Source organism: Pan paniscus, chromosome 4 (assembly GCF_029289425.2).
Source record: "Pan paniscus chromosome 4, NHGRI_mPanPan1-v2.0_pri, whole genome shotgun sequence".
NCBI lineage: Eukaryota > Metazoa > Chordata > Mammalia > Primates > Hominidae > Pan > Pan paniscus.
Window position 1 is genome coordinate 132044248 of NC_073253.2, and position 18072 is coordinate 132062319.

At 41.4% G+C, this 18072-nt stretch overlaps 1 long non-coding RNA gene across 1 annotated transcript in view; it reads left to right on the forward strand.

Annotated features, from left to right (window-relative positions):
* LOC134730396 (uncharacterized) overlaps positions 1 to 11300 on the forward strand; it is a 34794-nt gene extending 23494 nt beyond the window's left edge. Inside the window, exons 2-4 of the long non-coding RNA XR_010112166.1 lie at positions 1632 to 1793; positions 2177 to 3253; positions 10738 to 11300. This is a non-coding gene — a long non-coding RNA (uncharacterized LOC134730396). The remainder of the gene's footprint in view (positions 1 to 1631; positions 1794 to 2176; positions 3254 to 10737) is intronic.
* Positions 11301 to 18072: the final 6772 nt, after the last annotated feature.

Here is an 18072-nt window from a genome sequence, read left to right on the forward strand (position 1 = left end):
TTTTTGATGGGTTTTTTTTTTCTTGGAAATTTGTTTAAGTTCTTTGTAGATTCCAGATATTAGCCCTTTGTCAGATGGGTAGATTGCAAAAATTTTCTCCCATTCTGTAGGTTGCCTGTTCACTCTGATGGTAGTTTCTTTTGCTGTGCAGAAGCTCCTTAATTTAATTAGATCCCATTTGTCAATTTTGGCTTTTGTTGCCACTGCTTTTTGTGTTTTAGTCATGAAGTCTTTGCCTGAATGGTATTGCCTAGGTTTTCTTCTAGGGTTTTTATGGCTTTAGGTCTAACATTTAAGTCACTAATCCATCTTGAATTAATTTTTGTATAAGGTGTAAGGAAGGGATCCAGTTTCAGCTTTCTACATATGGCTAGCCAGTTTTCCCAGCACCATTTATTAAATAGGGAATCCTTTCCCCATTTCTTGTTTTTGTCAGGTTTGTCAAAGATCAGATGGTTGTAGATGTGTGGTGTTATTTCTGAGGCCTCTGTTCTGTTCCATTGGTCTATATATCTGTTTTTGGTACCAGTTCCATGCTGTTTTGGTTATTGTAGCCTTGTAGTATTGTTTGAAGTCAGGTAGTGTGATGCCTCCAGCTTTGTTCTTTTTGCTTAGGATTGTCTTGGCAATGCAGGCTCTTTTTTGGTTCCATATGAACTTTAAAGTAGTTTTTTCCAATTCTGTGAAGAAAGTCATTGGTAGCTTGATGGGGATGGCATTGAATCTATAAATTGCCTTGGACAGTATGGCCATTTTCATGATGTTGATTCTTCCTATCCATGAACATGGAATGTTCTTCCATTTGTTTGTGTCCTCTTTTATTTTGTTGAGCAGTGGTTTGTAGTTCTCCTTGAAGAGACCCTTCACATCCCTTGTAAGTTGGATTAGTAGGTATTTTATTCTCTTCATCTTGTGAATGGGAATTCACTCACGATTTGGCTCTCTGTTTGTCTATTATTGGTGTATAGGAATGCTTGTGATTTTTGCACATTGATTTTGTGTCCTGAGACTTTGCTGAAGTTGTTTATCAGCTTAAGGAGATTTTGAGCTGAGATGATGGGGTTTTCTAAATATACAACCATGTCATCTGCAAACAGGTACAACTTGACTTCCTCTTTTCCTAATTGAATAGCCTTTATTTATTTCTCTTGCCTGATTGCCCTGGCCAAACATCCAACACTATGTTGAATAGGAGTGGTGAGAGAGGGCATCCCTGTCTTGTGCCAGTTTTCAAAGGGAATGCCTCCAGTTTTTGCCCATTCAGTGTGTTATTGGCTGTTGGTTTGTCATAAATAGCTCTTATTATTTTGAGATACATTCCATCAATACCTAGTTTATTGACAGTTTTTAGCATGAAGTGCTGTTGAATTTTGTCAAGGGCCTTTTCTGCATCTATTGAGATAATCATGTGGTTTTGTCATTGGTTCTGTTTATGTGATGGATTATGTTTATTGATTTGCATATGTTGAAACAGCCTTGCATCCCAGGGATGAAGCCGACTTGATCGTGGTGGATAAGCTTTTCGATGTGCTACTGGATTCGGTTTGCCAGTATTTTATTAAGGATTTTTGCATTGATGTTCATCAGGGATATTGGTCTAAAATTCTCTTTTTTTGTTGTGTCTCTTCCAGACTTTGGTATCAGGATGCTGCTGGCCTCATAAAATGAGTTAGGGAGGATTCCCTCTTTTTCTATTGATTGGAATAGTTTCAGAAGGAATGGTACCTGCTCCTCTTTATACCTCTGGTAGAATTCGGCTGTGAATCCGTCTGGTCCTGGACTTTTTTTGGTTGGTAGGCTATTAATTATTGTCTCAATTTTAGAGGCTGTTATTGGTCTATTCAGAGATTCAACTTCTTCCTTGTTTAGTCTTGGGAGGGTGTATGTGTCCAGGAATTTATCCATTTTTTCTAGATTTTCTAGTTTATTTACATAGAGTTGTTTACAGTATTCTCTGATGGTAGTTTGTATTTCCGTGGGAAGCACTCTCTTGAAAGGAATAAGACTGGATTCTGAGAGTAAACATTTGATGAAAAAATATAGTTCAAATCCTGCACACCTGGGTGACTTAGAAAATTTTAACTATAAATAAGGGCATTCAAAATACATAGCAGTATTGGCAAAGGGAGTCCCAAATGCCATGTCCAGACTATTTGTCTTTCTCTCTTCTTTCTAGGACAGCAGTTGGTTGACATTTAAAGGGCTACTGTCCCAGAAGGCTGCTTGCCTGGGCCCATGGCACTGCCAGAAATCACAAGACTAAGCTGAAAAAGCACAAAGAAGTTTCCTTTCATTCCAGGAACCTCTTGGCTTGAATAGGAAATAGCCTCTTAGTGACACTACACTGCAATTTCAAATAATAGGTTTTTTATCACCTCTTTGAGAAATATCACCTTGGGTTCATCCCAGAAAAATAATACAAAGTAGAATTTTTTCAAACGTAATCCCCTTGGGTTCATCTCAGAAAAAAATAGAAAGTAGAATTCTTTCAAACTTAATCCCCTCTTTGTATTTGTCTCCTCTGCATCTCTCCAAAGTAGATGGGTAGGAGAGGGAAACAGTGCTGTAGAAAATGGGACAAGACCACACCCTAATAAATCAAGAAAACATGGTTTGCCAGAGGTCTCCTTTCCCAGGCTCAAGCCTCAAGTTTCTAATTGTCCCTACATTACTCCCACAAATGCCTTTCTGGGAGAGTCTTGTATGCTAGACCTCTGCCATCTTCCCATCCTTTCTCCCTTCCTCCTAACCTTCACTCTTGAGAAAGACTCATCCTGGCTTCTGTGTCCATAGAACCTTGAAGCAGCTTTCTGGTGAGGAGGTGAGCTACTTCCTGCAAAACTACTAGTAGCTGCTATTGATTAATGTATTCTTCCAACCAGGTAATGTATTCCTGTTCCAACAGAAGTCTTCTTGAGACATATCTGAAAGTGACATAGTAACCAGAAGGAAGATTTTTGGAGGGTTCTTGAACTAGCTCTACATAGGAAACTGCCAACAATAACTTCCTGTGGCATTTGTTAAATTGTGATTCTGCCCCTCACTGCTTGACTTAGTCCTCTTGACAAGGGCCAGGAGGAGAAAACAGGTCTCAAAGAACAGTGTACATCAAAGCCTGGCTTTCCAGCAATGCCTGACCCTGCCAAAGAAGGCAGGGAAGCCCCCACAGAGCCTCTTAGAAACCTCAACTCCCTCAGCCTCTTGTCCCAGAGCATCACTGGCAGGTATAGACCAAGCATATTCACATCCACATGTACGTCTTTTTTGCTTTTATTCATTTTAGTTTATAACAACTATTTAGGACGTGGTTCTGTGAGCTGTTAAATTGTTCTATTGTCAGATCATAGCTGTATACATTTGTGGGGTGTCAAAACGATGTTTTAACGTATATATACAATCAGTGTGATTAAATCAAGCTAATTAACACATCCATCACCTTGCTTACCTATCTTTTTTATGGTGAGACATTTGAAATTTACTGTCTTAGTTGTTTTGAAATATACAATGCAGTATTATTGACTATAGTCACCCTGGTGTACAATATATCTCAAAATCTATCCCTACTGTCTCTCTGAAACTTTGTACCCTTTGATTAACAACTCCCATTCCCCTCTCAATCTGAAACACTGTACCCTTTCATCAGCAACTCCTCATTCCCTCCCTCCCAGCCCACTCTTAGCCTCTTTCTACGCTCTATTTCTATGAGTTCAACTTTGTTAGATTTTTACATGTAAGTGAGATCATGCAGCATTTGTCTTTCTGTGCCTGGTTTATTTTACTTAGCATAATGTCCTTCAGATTCATCCGTGTTGATGCAAGTGACAGGATTTCTCCCTTTTTAAGGCTGAATAATTTTCTATTGTGTATGTTTCACATTTCCTTTATACACTCATCCATTGATGGATACCTAAGTTGTTTCATGTTTTAGCTATTGTGAATAATGCTGCAATAAACATGCAGAGTACAGATATTCTGTTGACATGATTTCAGTTTCTTTATATATTCAGAAGTGGGATTACTAGGTCATACGGTAGTTCTATTTTTAATTTTTTGAGGAACCTCCATGTTAGTTTCCATAATTGATGTATAAATCACATTCTCACCAACAGGGTATGAGTTTTCTTTTTCTGCATCACTCCAAGATTTGTTATCTTTCTTCTTCTTGATAAAAGCCACATTAACAGATGTGAGGTGATATCTCATTGTGGTTTTAACTTGAATTTCCCTAATGATTAGTGATGCTGGGCATTCTTTAATGTACCTGTTGGCCATTTGTGTGTCTTCCTTTGAGAAACGTCTGCTCAAGTCCTTTGCCCATTATGTTAGATCATTCTTTTGTTGTGAGAAATTAATATCTGAGATTGGGTAAGTTATAAAGAAAATAGGTTTAATTGGCTCACAGTTTGAAGCCTATACAGAAAGCATAGCCCCGGCATCTCCTCAGCTTCTGGAGTGGCCTCAGGGAGCTTTTACTCATGGCAGAAGGCTACTTGGGAGCAGGCACAAAGCATGGTGAAAGCAGGAGCAAGAGAGAGAGGGGAGGTGCCACACTTTACATCAACCGGATCTTGTGAGAACTCACGGTTGTGATGACAGCACTAAGCACAAGTGATTTGCCCCCATGACCCAAACATCTCCCACCAGGCCTCACATCCACAACTGGGGATTAGATTTCAACATGAGATTTGGGTGGGGACAAATATCCAAACTATAACACCCATTTTTAAATCAGGTTTTTGTTTCTTTGCTATTGAGTTGTTAGAGTTGCTTCTATGTTTTGGATATTAACTCCTTGTCAGATGTATGGTTTGCAAATAATTTCTCCCTTTCTATGAGTTGTCTCTTCACTTTGTTAGTAGTGTCCTTTGTTGTGCAGAGGCTTTTTAGTTTAATATAACCCCATTTGTCTATTTTTGCTTTTGTTTCCTGTGCTTTCAGGGTTACATCCAAAAATATCATTGCTTAGACCACTGTTAGGGAGATTTTCCACTGTTTTCTTCTAGCATTTTTACAGTTTTGGGTCTTATTTTTAAGTCTTTAATCCATTTTGAGTTGATTTTTTAATTGTGTAAGATAAGGATTCAATTAAGCCCTGAATTCTCTAATTCTGAAAGGGTGGTGTGAAGTAACTTTATTCCTACTAGGAAGGTTGTAAGACAAACTTATTTAAAATAACTGTGGATCCAATAAATTATTAAAAATATAAATACAAGAACAAATGTAAATTTCGACATTAAAAACAAAAGGTGGGAGAAAGGCAGTGAAAGTGTAGAGTTTTGTATGCAATTAAAAGCAATTATTGTCAGCTTAAAGTAATCCGTTTTAAGGATAACATGTTTTATGTAAGCCTGATGGTAACCACAAAACAAAAAACCTATAGTAGTTGCACAAAATATAAAATAAAAGCTTTCAAACTGTACCCCCACAGAAAATCATCAAACTACAAAGGAAAACAGTAAAAGATGACGAAAGAAACAAGGGACCTACCAAACTATCAATAATTACATCGAATGTAGATGAATTAAATCATCCAATAAAAAGAGTGGCTCAATAGATGAAAAAAAAAAAAACAAGAAAAAACTTGCTTTACTAGTAAGGACCCACATAGGCTGAAAGTAAAGGAATGCAAAAAGATATTCCATGCAAATGGAAACTAAAAGGAGCAAGTGTAACTATGCTTATCTCAGACAAAATACACTTTAAGTCAAAAACTATAAAAAGAGACAAACATGATTACATAATAATAAAGAATATACAAATATATATTTGTAACATTGCAAATATATATGCCCCCAACATTGGAGCACCTAAATTTGTAAAGCAATTATTAAATAATCTGAAGGGAGAGATAGAATGAGTTACTATTATAGTATGGTGCCTCAATACCCCACTTTGGACAATGGGCATATTATCTAGACAGAAAATTAATAAACATTGGTCTTGAATTATACTTTAGACCAAATGGACCTGACAGACATATACAGCACATTCCATCCAACAACAAAATACACACTCTTCTGAAGTACACAGGGAACATCTTCCAAGGTAGATCATATTTTAGGCCACAAAACAAATCTCAACACATGTAAGAGGAATGAGGTCATATCATGTATCATTTCAGATCTCAATGGCATAAAACTATAAATCAATAACAGGAGAAATCTTGGAAAATACAGAAATATGTGGCACATATTTCTGTTACAGTTTCAGTACACAGATCTTTTACCTCCTTGATTAAATTTAGACCTAAGTATTTAATTTTTTTGGTTGCTATTGTAAGTGGGATTACTTACTTAATTTGCTATTCAGATAGCTTGTTATTAGTATAAGGAAATGTTCCTAATTTTTGTATGTTGATTTTGTAACCTGAAACTTTACAGAATTTATCAGTTTTAACAGTTTTTTGGTGATGCATTTATGGTTTTCTATACATAAGATCATGTCATCAGCAAATAGACTTGCATTTCCCTAATGATTAGTGATGTGGAGCACACTAATAGGTCACAGAAGAAATAAAAAAGGAAATAAAAAGTACCTTGAGACAAACACAAATGAAAACACAACATACCAAAACTTAGGAAAAGCAGCCCTAAGAGGAAAATTTATAGCAACAAATACCTATATATAAAAAAAATTCACAATCTACTGTTATAACTCAATAAATTGGTAAAAGAACAAACTAAGCCCAAAGTGAGCAGAAGAGAGGACATAGCAAAGATCAGAGTAGAAATAACTGAAATAGAGACTAGAAAAACAATAGAAACATTGATAAAACTGAAAGTTGGTTTTTTGAAAAGGTTAAAAAAGAAAAGACAAACCCTTAGCTAGACCAACTAGGAAAAAAAGAATAACTACTCAAATAAATAACATCACAAATGAAAGAGGAGACATTACAACTGATACCACCAAAATACAATAGATAATAAGAGACTAATATGAACAAGTATATGCCAACAAATTGTAAAACCAAGAACAAATGGATAAATTCCTAGATACATACAACCTACCAAGAATGAAGAATGAAGAAATAGAAAATCTGATTTGACCAGATTTTCTGGTCAAATCATGAGTAAGGGATTGAATCAGTAGTTAAAAAAAAAAAAAAAAATCTCTCACCAAAGAAAAGCCCAGAATCAGACAGCTTTACTACTGATTCTTCCCAACACTTAAAGAAGAACTAATACAAATTCTTCACGAATCCTTCCCAAAAAATCATGGTAGAAAGAATACTTCTGAACTTGTTTTACAAGGCTAGCATTACCTTTTTACCAAGGCCAGACAAGGACACTACAAGAAAAGAAAATTACAAGCCAATATCCCTGGTGAACACAGATGTAAAATCCTCAATAAAATATTAGCAAACTAAATTAAAGAGCACATTGAAAGAATAATTTACCATGAACAAGTAGGATTTATCCCTGGGGTGCAACGATGCTTCAATATATGCAAATCAATAAATGAAATATGCCACATTAATGAAATGAAGGATAAACGTTATATGATCATCTCAACAGATACATAAAAACTATTTGACAAAATTCAACGTTCTTTCATGATTAAGAAAAAACTCTCAACAGATTAGGTATACAGGGAATTATCTGAACAAAACAAAGCCCATACATGACAAACCCATAGCTAACATCATTCTCGATGAAAATTTGAAAGCTGTTCATCTGCGATCAGGGACAAGACAAGGATGCCACTCTCACCACTTCTTTTCAACATAGTATTGGATGTTCTAGCCAGAGCAATTAAGCATGAGAAAAAAATAAGAGACATTCTAATAGAAAAGGAAGAAGTAAAATTATCTCTATTTGCTGATGATATGATCTTATGTATGGAAAACATAAATGCTTCACTAAAAATCTGTTAAAACTGATAAATTCAGTAAAGTTTCAGATTACAAAATCAACATACAAAAATGAGGAACATTTCCTTATACTAATAACAAGCTATCTGAATATCAAATTAGGTAAGTAATCCCACTTACAATAGCAACCAAAAAAATTAATACTTAGGTCTAAATTTAATCAAGGAGGTAAAAGATCTGTGTACTGAACCTGTAAAACACTGATGAAAGAAATTGAAGAAAACAGAAATAAATGGGAAGATATCGCATGTACATGAATTGGAAGAATTAATGTGAAAATGCCCATACTACCCAAAACAATCTACAGATTCAATGTAATTCCTGTCAAAATTCCAATGTCATTTTTTAAGAAATGGCCAAAACAATCCTTAAATTCATGTGGAGCCACAGAAGACCCCAACAAGTGTCTAATATCCAGAATCTATAAGGAACTTAAATCAACAAGCAATAAACAAACAGCCTCATTTAAAGATGGGCAAATGACATGAGCAGACACTTCTCAAAAGAGACATACACATGGCCAAAAAGCATATTAAAAAATACTCAGTATCACTAATCATTAGGGAAATGCAAATCTAAACTACAATGAGATGCCACCTCACACTAGTCAGAATAACTATTATTAATAAAATCAATAAACAGCACGTGCTGGCAAGGTTGTGGAGAAAAGGGAATGCTTATATACTACTGGTGGGAATGTAAATTAGTTCAGTCATTAGTTTCAGTCATTAGTAAATTAATTCAGTGGAAAGCAGTCTAGAGATTTCTGAGAGAACTTAGAATTATAATTTGACACAGCAATCCCATTAGTGGGTACATACCCAAAGGAATATAAGTCATTCTATCATAAAGAGACACACACACACATGTTCATCACAGCACTAGTCACAATACCAAAGACATGGAATCAATCTAAATGCCCATCAATAATGGATTGGATAAAGAAAATGTGGTGCATATACACCACAGAATACTATGCAGCCATAAAAATGAAATCATGCTCTTGGCAGCAACATGGATGAAGCTGGAGGTGATTATCTTAAGTGAATTAATACGGGAACATAAAACCAAATACTACATGTTCTCACTTATAAGTGGGAGCTAAACATTGAGTATACGTGGACACAAAGAGGCCTACTTGAGGGTGGAGGGTAGGAGGAGGGTGAGGATTGAAAAACTACCAATTGGGTATTATGCTGATTACCTGAGTGACAAAATCATCTGTCTACAAAGTCCCCACTATACACAATTTACCCATGTAACAAACCTGCACATTCCTTGAACCTAAAATAAAAGTTGGAAAGAAAACTAACTAAACGAACAAAAGTTACTTCCCAAGCTTATGCCATATTCTTTTTATATCTCCTTAATGAGGTCAAATTGTTGTCTTGGGAGGAGGGTTTTAAATGTTGGAAAATAGCCCAAGGTCATTACGAGTTTAGCCTGATGGCTGAGTACCTTGAACTCTACTGTCTCGCCACTCTGCTTGCTCTTCTGCACAATGATGGGATGATAACAAGAATAAATTTCTTGTATAATTTGTAAAATGACCCTGAAGGCCATCTTAAAAGAAGAGTGAGAGTTACTGAATGGCTTGTTTAGAGCAACCAAAGCACCTGTGGAACAGGTGCACAGTCTTCCAGCATGACTACTTAGAAATCAATAACTCTCACTAGGCCATATAGGTCTGGACAAGATTCATTTATGAGATATAATCAATGTCTCCCTATCAGAGCCACACTGAAAACCAAGTAGTATTTTGCATTGTTACCACCTCTAAAAGCCTGAAAAATGGAAACAATTTCCATAAGCTCCAGAACATTCCAGAAAACCCTTTTATTTTGCCTCCTACCACATGTATGAGAGACAGCAAGAGAATATGAGAGAACACGGGTTCACGTGCATATGAAGGAGAGAAACATAGTGGATTTTTGTTAGGAGGATATAATTTCTAATCAGCCAGACCCTTTTCACTCAATAATTTCCTACACTGCAGAGAAGTTAGGTGTTGGATCACTTCCCTCTATGCTTTTTAGACCAGAAGTGTAAATTCTAGCAATGTGTTAATTTATTATCAAATGTGGTTATAAACCCCCCAATAATTTGTAGCGCACACACACACAGAGAGAGAGAGAGAGAGAGATCAAATTTGTAGGAAAAAATCATGCTTTGGAGTCGCATAGGCCATAGCAGTGATTTTTAGAAGCCAAATGCCAAGAGAATAGAGATGTTGAACACTCTAGCCCCTTTGCTCCTAATTAAGCACAAATAAATGTATTTGAATGATTTGATTAGATCTATTAGATTTTATTTTGCATGTAACTAGCATACAGCCAGACCTGGGATTACTCACTCACCACTAAATTGTCTCCTGATTAGAAGGTTGAGTGTTGTTGGTTGGCATTTGGTTCAGTTAGAAACCTTCCCTTCTGAGTGCCAATCTGAACTGGCCACCTTGCAACAAAAAGAAACAGTGGTGTGTTGGCCATGGGCTGGTTCATACCACGTTGAGGCTGAGGATGTGTGGTTTGATAGAAATCTGAATGCTGGAGCTCTCCATCAGTCATGTGAATGTCTGCAGTGTCTCCTATCTACTATGAGGACAGAACTGATAATCAAGAGCCTTCGGGAAAGCCTGGATTGATGGGCATGTGTCCCATGCCCTGAACAAAGTGTGCTTCCCAAAGCCAGCACTAGTGACCCCTAGCACCCTCCACGAAAACTTAGGTCCACACCAGAGCTGAACTCCCTCTTCACTTCTCTCAAGTATGCTAAGACTAATTTCTGTCTTAGTTCATTTTGTGCAGGTATAACAAAATAACTGAGACTGGGTAATTTATAAAGAACAACCATTTATTTTCTCACAGTTCTGGAGGCTGAGAAGTTCAAGATCAAGGATTCAGGAGGTTTGGTTGTCTGGTGAGGGCTGGTCTCTGCTTCCAAGATGGCACTTTGATGCTGTGTCCTCCAGAGGAGAGAAATGCTGTGATCTCACCTGGTGGATGGCACAAGGCCCAACTGTCACTGAGGAGGGGAAGACCCAGGAAGAAAGGTCAAAAATCAAGCAAATTGCCTCACTATCCTCTCAAGTCCTTCAGAGCCTCAGGATCCCCTGTGGACCCTGGAAGTTTTCCCCCACCTTACTCAGGTCACTCCTTTCTCCGAGACCTTCTAAACTTTGAGGAAACTAAGAGACCTGGCCCTAAGCATAGATGGGACAGGATGGTGTAAATGTGCAACACAAACCAGCAAGACACAGGTACTCTCCTCTACCTTCCCTGCAGAGCAAGCAGTGTTGACAACAGTGAAGATGATGATCATGATGACAACTGCAGTGTTTTGGAGAGCAAATACCTAGGGCCAGCTATTTTACAGATACCCTTATGTTACTATCCAAAGAAACTTTATAAAGAGACGATGGAAAATCACAGCTTTGAACTAGATGACCTGTGTCTTTATTTGATTTGCCTGCCCTTCCTTCAGAATTTTTTTTTGTCTTTCTCTACCTCCCACAAGTTGAATGCCTACCTCATGCTCCTAGGTCTCCTCTCTATCAGAAAATTTGGTCCCCACTGGTACTATGGGTTACCCATGGCTGTCTCCCTTGCTTAGGCTGTGAGCTGTAAGAGGCTGACTTTGTCTCTATAAACCCAACCCAATCCAGTACCAAGGACAGAGTATGCCCTTAGCAAATGGGTGTCGGATGGATGGATGGATGGATGGATGGATGAATGGATGGATGGATGGATGGAAAAAAATCTATGTACAACTTGGCTTGGATTAAACAGATATTGAATGTCTCCTATGTGTCAGGCTCAGTGCTAAGAATTCAATAGTGACCATACAGACATAGTTCCTACCTTTAAGGAGCTTCCAGTCTGGTTTATAAGTTTACAAGCCCCAACCCTTTTCCTTCTCCCTCCCTGGAAAAGTCTACCTAACAGCCTACTTCTCAGTGTTTAGGATACAGCCAGGCTCTCTTGAAGGCAGAGGACAGAGCAGGGGTCTCAGTCATATTCTCAGTTCTATCTGCCACAAGAGTAATGTAAGTGCTGATGGTACTGATGGGAGAGAAGCTCAATCTTCTGTCTTTTGGCTCACAATTCAGAGGCTCCTACTTTCTGTGACAGTCCCTCTCAGGGCCATACTATGGCTTTTCACTCCTTCAGGTGCCTGTACTCCTGCTGACCTCCTCAGTCCTGAGTCAATGCAGCAGATGCCAGAACTTTCCATGTCCCCACATTGAGTGCAAATCACACGGCATTAAATAAAACAGACATCAGCATTGCCTACCCTCTGTCCCCTTCCCTTGGCAAAAGGAAATGATAAGTGCATGCTGTCGAGCAGGTGTAGTGTATCAGGCAATTACTTTTCTAAACTCTCAACCAACCTGCAAGATAAGCATCACAGATATGGGAATCAAAGCTCTCAGAAGTTGGGCAGACTGGTTCAAGACCTCACAGGACTTGAATTCAGGTCTTTCTAGGTCCATAGCAGGTGCTTATCCTACTACACAAGACTTTATGGAGCAAAGTGAAGGACTGTGCTTTGAACAACCAAGGGGCAATTTGCTGAATTGGCCAAACATAAATTATTTGGAGTCCTATCAAAGGCTATGTTTTCCTCTGTGGATATGCAATCTTTTATCTCACAACCTAGAGAAAAAAAAATATTTCTAAGTGAAAGAGAGCTGACAGGAAGGAATTTAGACAGGCTTACCAGGGTGACATTAAAATGCCTCTGAATCAGTGAGCTATGGCAAATGCTCCACTCTTGATCAACTTTATAATCCAGCTGGGGCAGCGTATAGCCTGCCATGAAAATGAGATTCCAGAAAGATGGGCTGAGGTCAGGGTAAAATTGGGACTTGTTCTCAAAGGATGTCATGAGTTGACTGTTGGGTTGATGTTGAATCCCCAGGATGTTACGGCTAGTGTCAATCATTCCAACTAATGTGTTTTGGGGGCCAACTCTGGGCCAGGCTCTGGACCAGGCCCTACATTTTCAGTCATGAAAATGGCAGTGCACACAGGCTGGAGAAGTGGCAATTAGACAAAGAAATCTCATGCACTGAGAAGTGCTAAAATAGGGGTGGCTCCTGTTCACATCTCTGTGAGTGCGAATAGAAGCCCCTGCCCTCCAGGAACTTATGACTGCTGTGACCTGAGTGAGACAAGGGTGCAAGTATCTGACAACAAATGGTACTCATTCATTCAACAAAACCTGCAGGCCAATGAGAAGACAAGATTAGTGAGACAGCCCTATCTTCTGAATATCATTACACACATTCTACAGAAGAGGGAAAATACCTCCAGACAGCTTGTCAACTTGCCTGGGCTCATGAGCTAGTGTTTGGCAGAACCATATTGGAACACTAGACTGTCTGGGATCACAAGGCCTATATCTTTCTACAACATAACAGAGGCTGAAATGACTCTGAATTGCCCTCTCAATGAATCTCATCTGTAAGTATTCTTTGGAGTCTGAAGAGATTCTTTGATACAAGACTAGCGTCTAGTTCATGTGCTCAATTCAGGCCAGTTGGCTCAGAGGCCTAGAAAGAGCCCAAGCTGTTGCTAACTCTTCTTGGGGACCAGTTTATATCATAGAGGGAGGAACAGTGGGCTTCACTCAAGTAGCCCTCAGCAATTGTATATCGTCCATAGTACACTCAGAGACAAGCCACCCAAATCCCCTTCAAGGAAGGACTTGCTCCCCAGCTGCTGGGGGAATACAGCAGGCACCTCCAGCTGTCAGCTCCTCTTGGATCTGCCTCAGCTGCCAAGAGCCTGGGTCACACCTTCCTGGGCAGCCTGTATTCAGTGGTATAGGGCCAGCCATTTCAGCTCAGCCCAACACTGATGGGTGATCTTTGCTCCCATGCTCCTTATCAAGTGGGCCAAGGCTTTGTCAGGTATACATTGTATTTTGATTTTTCCCTCTGACCCATCCTCCTGCTTCCTCCCCTTCCTTCCATAGGTGTTCATTCCTAATAGACATCTTGTTTTTTGTTTGTTTGTTTGTTTGTTTGTTTGAGAGGGAGTTTCGCTCTTGTTGCCCAGGCTGGAGTGCAATGGCATGATCTCAGATCACCGCAACCTCCACCTCCCGGGTTCAAGTGATTCTCCTGCCTCAGCCTCCTGAGGAACTGGGATTATAGACATCCGCCACCACATCCGGCTAATTTTGTGTTTTTAGTAGAGATGGGGTTTCTCCATGTTGGTCAGGCTGGTCTCGAACACCCGACCTCAGGTGATCCACCCGCCTTGGCCTCCCAAAGTGCTGGGATTACAGGCATGACCTAATAGACAACTTGCATTCCAGTTTGTCTCTGCATTTACTGTCAGAGACTCCAACCTCCAGCAGTGTTGAACGTCTTCAGCAGTGTGTATGTGTGAGGAGTGGAATGAAGAGTGTTGCAAACAGACAGAGCCTTGCTCTTAAGATGTTCATCGTTGGGCATGAAGGGAGAAGTGTGGATGGTTCAGTTCAGACTCCCATCTGCAGAAGAATTCAGAGTCTAAACTCCCTGCATCTGCCTGAGCGCCAGCACAGCAGGCCCTCCTCAGTGCCCAGCCTGGCTGAGGGTGAGTCACAGAGGCCTGGGGCCATATGAGGAGTCTGTGACCCTGGGCACCAGCTTCTTTCCAGCTCATCTGCCAATTACTTTGCTCACATTCTTCTCTTCACATCCACTGACCGTCCTGATGCAAGCCACCAGCACATTCCCTGAGTTCCATCTCTGGACCCCTGCTTCCAGTCATTCTCCATAATATATCCACAGTAAACTCAAAATGCAAAGCAGATCACATTCTCTACTGCTTAAAACTTCCAGTGGGGCCAGGCATGATGGCTCACATTTGTAATCTCAGCACTTTGGGAGGCCAAGGCAGATGTATTGCTTGAGCCTAGGTGTTCAAGGCCAGCCTGGGCAACATGTCAAAACCCTGTCTCTATAAAAAATACAAAAATTAGCCAGGTATGATGGCACATGCCTATAGTCCCAGCTACTCAGGAGGCTAAGGTGGGAGGATCGCTTGAGCCCAGGAGGTGGAGGTTGCAGTTGGCCGAGTTTGCACCATTGCACTCAGCCGTGGTGACAGAGCAAGACTCTGTCTCAAAAAAACAAAAATAAAAACAAACTTCCCAATGGCTTCTTACTGCTTTTAGAATAAAACCTACAGTGCTTAATACTGTCTATTACATTCTCCATGTTCCACCCCTGTGTATGTTTCTGACCTCCAAAATATTTTGGGGTATCTGCCACATGCCAGGCAGGTGTTGGAGATACAGCAATGAACAGAATGAAGTCCCTACATCCAATGAGCTTCCATCCTAAGGGGAACAGACAACAAACAAACAACTAATGCATCAAAGGGTGATAAATGTCAGGGAGAAAAATAGAAAGTGCTGGCCGGGAGCGGTGGCTCATGCCTGTAATCCCAGGGCTTTGGAAGGCCAAGGCAGGCAGATCACGAGGTCAGGAGATGGAAACCATCCTGGCCAACATGGTGAAACCCCATCTCTACTAAAAATACAAAAATTAGCTGGATGTCATGGTGTGCACCTGTAGTTCCAGCTGCTTGGGAGGCTGAGGCAGGAGAATCGCTTGAACCTTGGAGGCAGAGGTTGCTACTGGGGAGGCTGAGGCAGGAGAATTGCTTGCACCTGGGAGTTGGAGGTTGCAGTGAGCCGAGATCATGCCACTGCACTCCAGCCCGGTGACAGAGAAAGACTCCATCTCAAAAAAAAAAAAAAAAGAAAGAAGGAAAGAAAGAAAAAACAAAGAAAGTGTACAGGGTGGGTGATGGAGACATTGAGGAGGAGTAGACAGGTTGGTAAGAAGCCTCCATAATAAGTTGATATTCAAGCAGAGACATAAAAAGCCATGTGGGTAAGTGTGTATAAGGGGATGCAACAGGGAGTCCTCCAGCTGAGAGAAGAGTAGGTGCAAAGGCCCTGAGGTAGGGTGTGTGCTTTGCATGTATGAAGAAATCAAGGCTGCTGCTGGAGCAGAGTGGATAGGAGAGGCAGAGTGCATGCCAGGCCTTGTGGGTCACCGTATGCACTTGCGGGTTATTCTCTGAATGAGATGTGAGCTACAGAAGAATGTGAGCAGCACAGTGCTGTCATCTAACTTACATTTTCAAAGGTTCCTTCTGGCTGCTTAGGGGTAGAAATCAGGTACGAGACTCCTGCTCACTCCAGGTGGAGTTGAACTAGGATGGCCATCATGCACAATGAAGCTGACTGGACTTGCTGAGAGAGCGGCTACAGAGTGAGAGAGAGGGTCAAGGATAGCTGCAAAGTTTGGCCCCTGAGCAGTGGAAGAATGGAGATGGGAAAGATAAGAGGAGGGACAGGTTTTGTGGGGAAATGAGTTCAGCTTGAACATGTGAAATTTGGCAGTATTTCATCTCCTATCAACCACTGAATTCACACTGCTCATTCATCAGTTTCTAGAAATGTAAGCTAGTTTTACCTCCTGGCCTTTGCACTTGCTGTACCCTCAGCTAGATGCTCTTCCTGTCTACATGGGCAGTGGGGTGCAGCCGTCTGAGAGACAGACAGGACTCTCATCCTTGGGCACCTTCTTTTTTCAGGTTTCAATATGACTGTCACTTACCTCTGATGTGTTGAAAGTAGATCTCAATCGCATGCACTGTTTGCTTTTTTGTAGCATTTGTCACTACCCGTGACCTTTGTGTTGTGTGTTTCTCTGCTAGTCTAGCTCCATGAGCATTGCTGGCACCTAGCTAGCGCCTGGCACATGGAGGATGCTCAGTTAACATTTATTAAATTGATTTAACAGAGACTAGCAACCACGGTTTTATACTCCAGGGGCTCACGGCCAGAATGAGAAGGATATGTCACTAAAGATTAGTCACAGGTGAGAAAGAGCAAGTGCAGAGAGGACCAAAGGAACACCTAGCAGCCAAGGGACAGGGCAGGGGCAGGGATAGGATCTGTCAGGGAGGGCGTCAGCAAGGCCAGTCAAGGGAAGATAAGCTGGGCAGGAGGGAGAGGGCATAGCCAGCCAGACCTGGGTTAAGTGGGCCAAGCCAGGCAGGGCCAGGATGAGCTGGCCTTCTCTCCACACAGCTAGCAGACAGAGGGTGCACAGGCCACACCAGGACCAGGGCAGGGAGCACCAGAATAAAAATACCAGCAACGTCTGCCACAAAGCCATTTCGACAGCTCCTTCTCCAGGTGGTGGTGGGAGGCTCAGAGGCCATAAATCAGAATTAACTGCAGCTGTCATGCAAAGGGTGCTTCCCCAGGACGTTCATCCAGACACCAGGGGAAAGAAACCCCACTGGGCCACCCAGGCCAGCGCACCACGTGTTCTAACCCCACCAACCACTGCTTTACCTCTGCAACTGCGGCTAAAGCTTCCCTCCAACAAACCATGACCTCAACAACCTTCACCTTGAACACAGGGCAGAGGTAAACCCTCCCACAAGTCCCACGAAGGCCAAGGCCTAAAGGAAATATGGCTGCTGAAAAATAATGAAACCCCTATGCACCCTAGAGCTACTCCTGCCTGAACCTGGGAGGTGTCCCTGAGGCTGTGTGGGTGAGACCAAGGAGGGTGACAATCGCACATCACCAAGGGAAGGAGGTAGTTCTTGTCAGCTCAGAGCAAGGAGCGGGGGCCCATGGTGGGGCAGCAGAGCTAGGCTGGGAGCACCAGCCAGGATAAAGCCCATCTGGCAAATTTCCCCAAATCGATTGGCACTGGCTGCTAAGAAGCTAAGGCTTGTTAGCAGCAGCTTTCAGAGCACAGTGTGGTGGGACCTGTGGATTTCTCCGCTCTGGGGTATTTTTCTTGGCTTCTTGAGGCCACAGAAAGTATGATCTCCCCCCATCCTCCAACCATGATCCTGGTCTGTGCCAGGGTTAATCCGGCTGCCCTGAAGGTCAGGAACCCCCTACATCAGCACTGTGTCTGGTACAGAGGGGACATGCTCCCTTGGAAGAACTCCTCGGCTCTCAGATTTCTGGGCACTCCAGAGGCAGCCCCGGGCCCTTCTGGGATGACTGGAGGCATATTAACAAGCGTGGGACGTTTGAAGGGGCCTGGCTCTGGGCCATTTCCTCTGCTGGGTTTTCGGCCCTCTGACCCTCCTCGGAGAACCTTTCTCTGGGTCATCCTCTCTGACTGTGATGCAACAGCCCCTGCTCCCTAAGTCTCGGCCTGG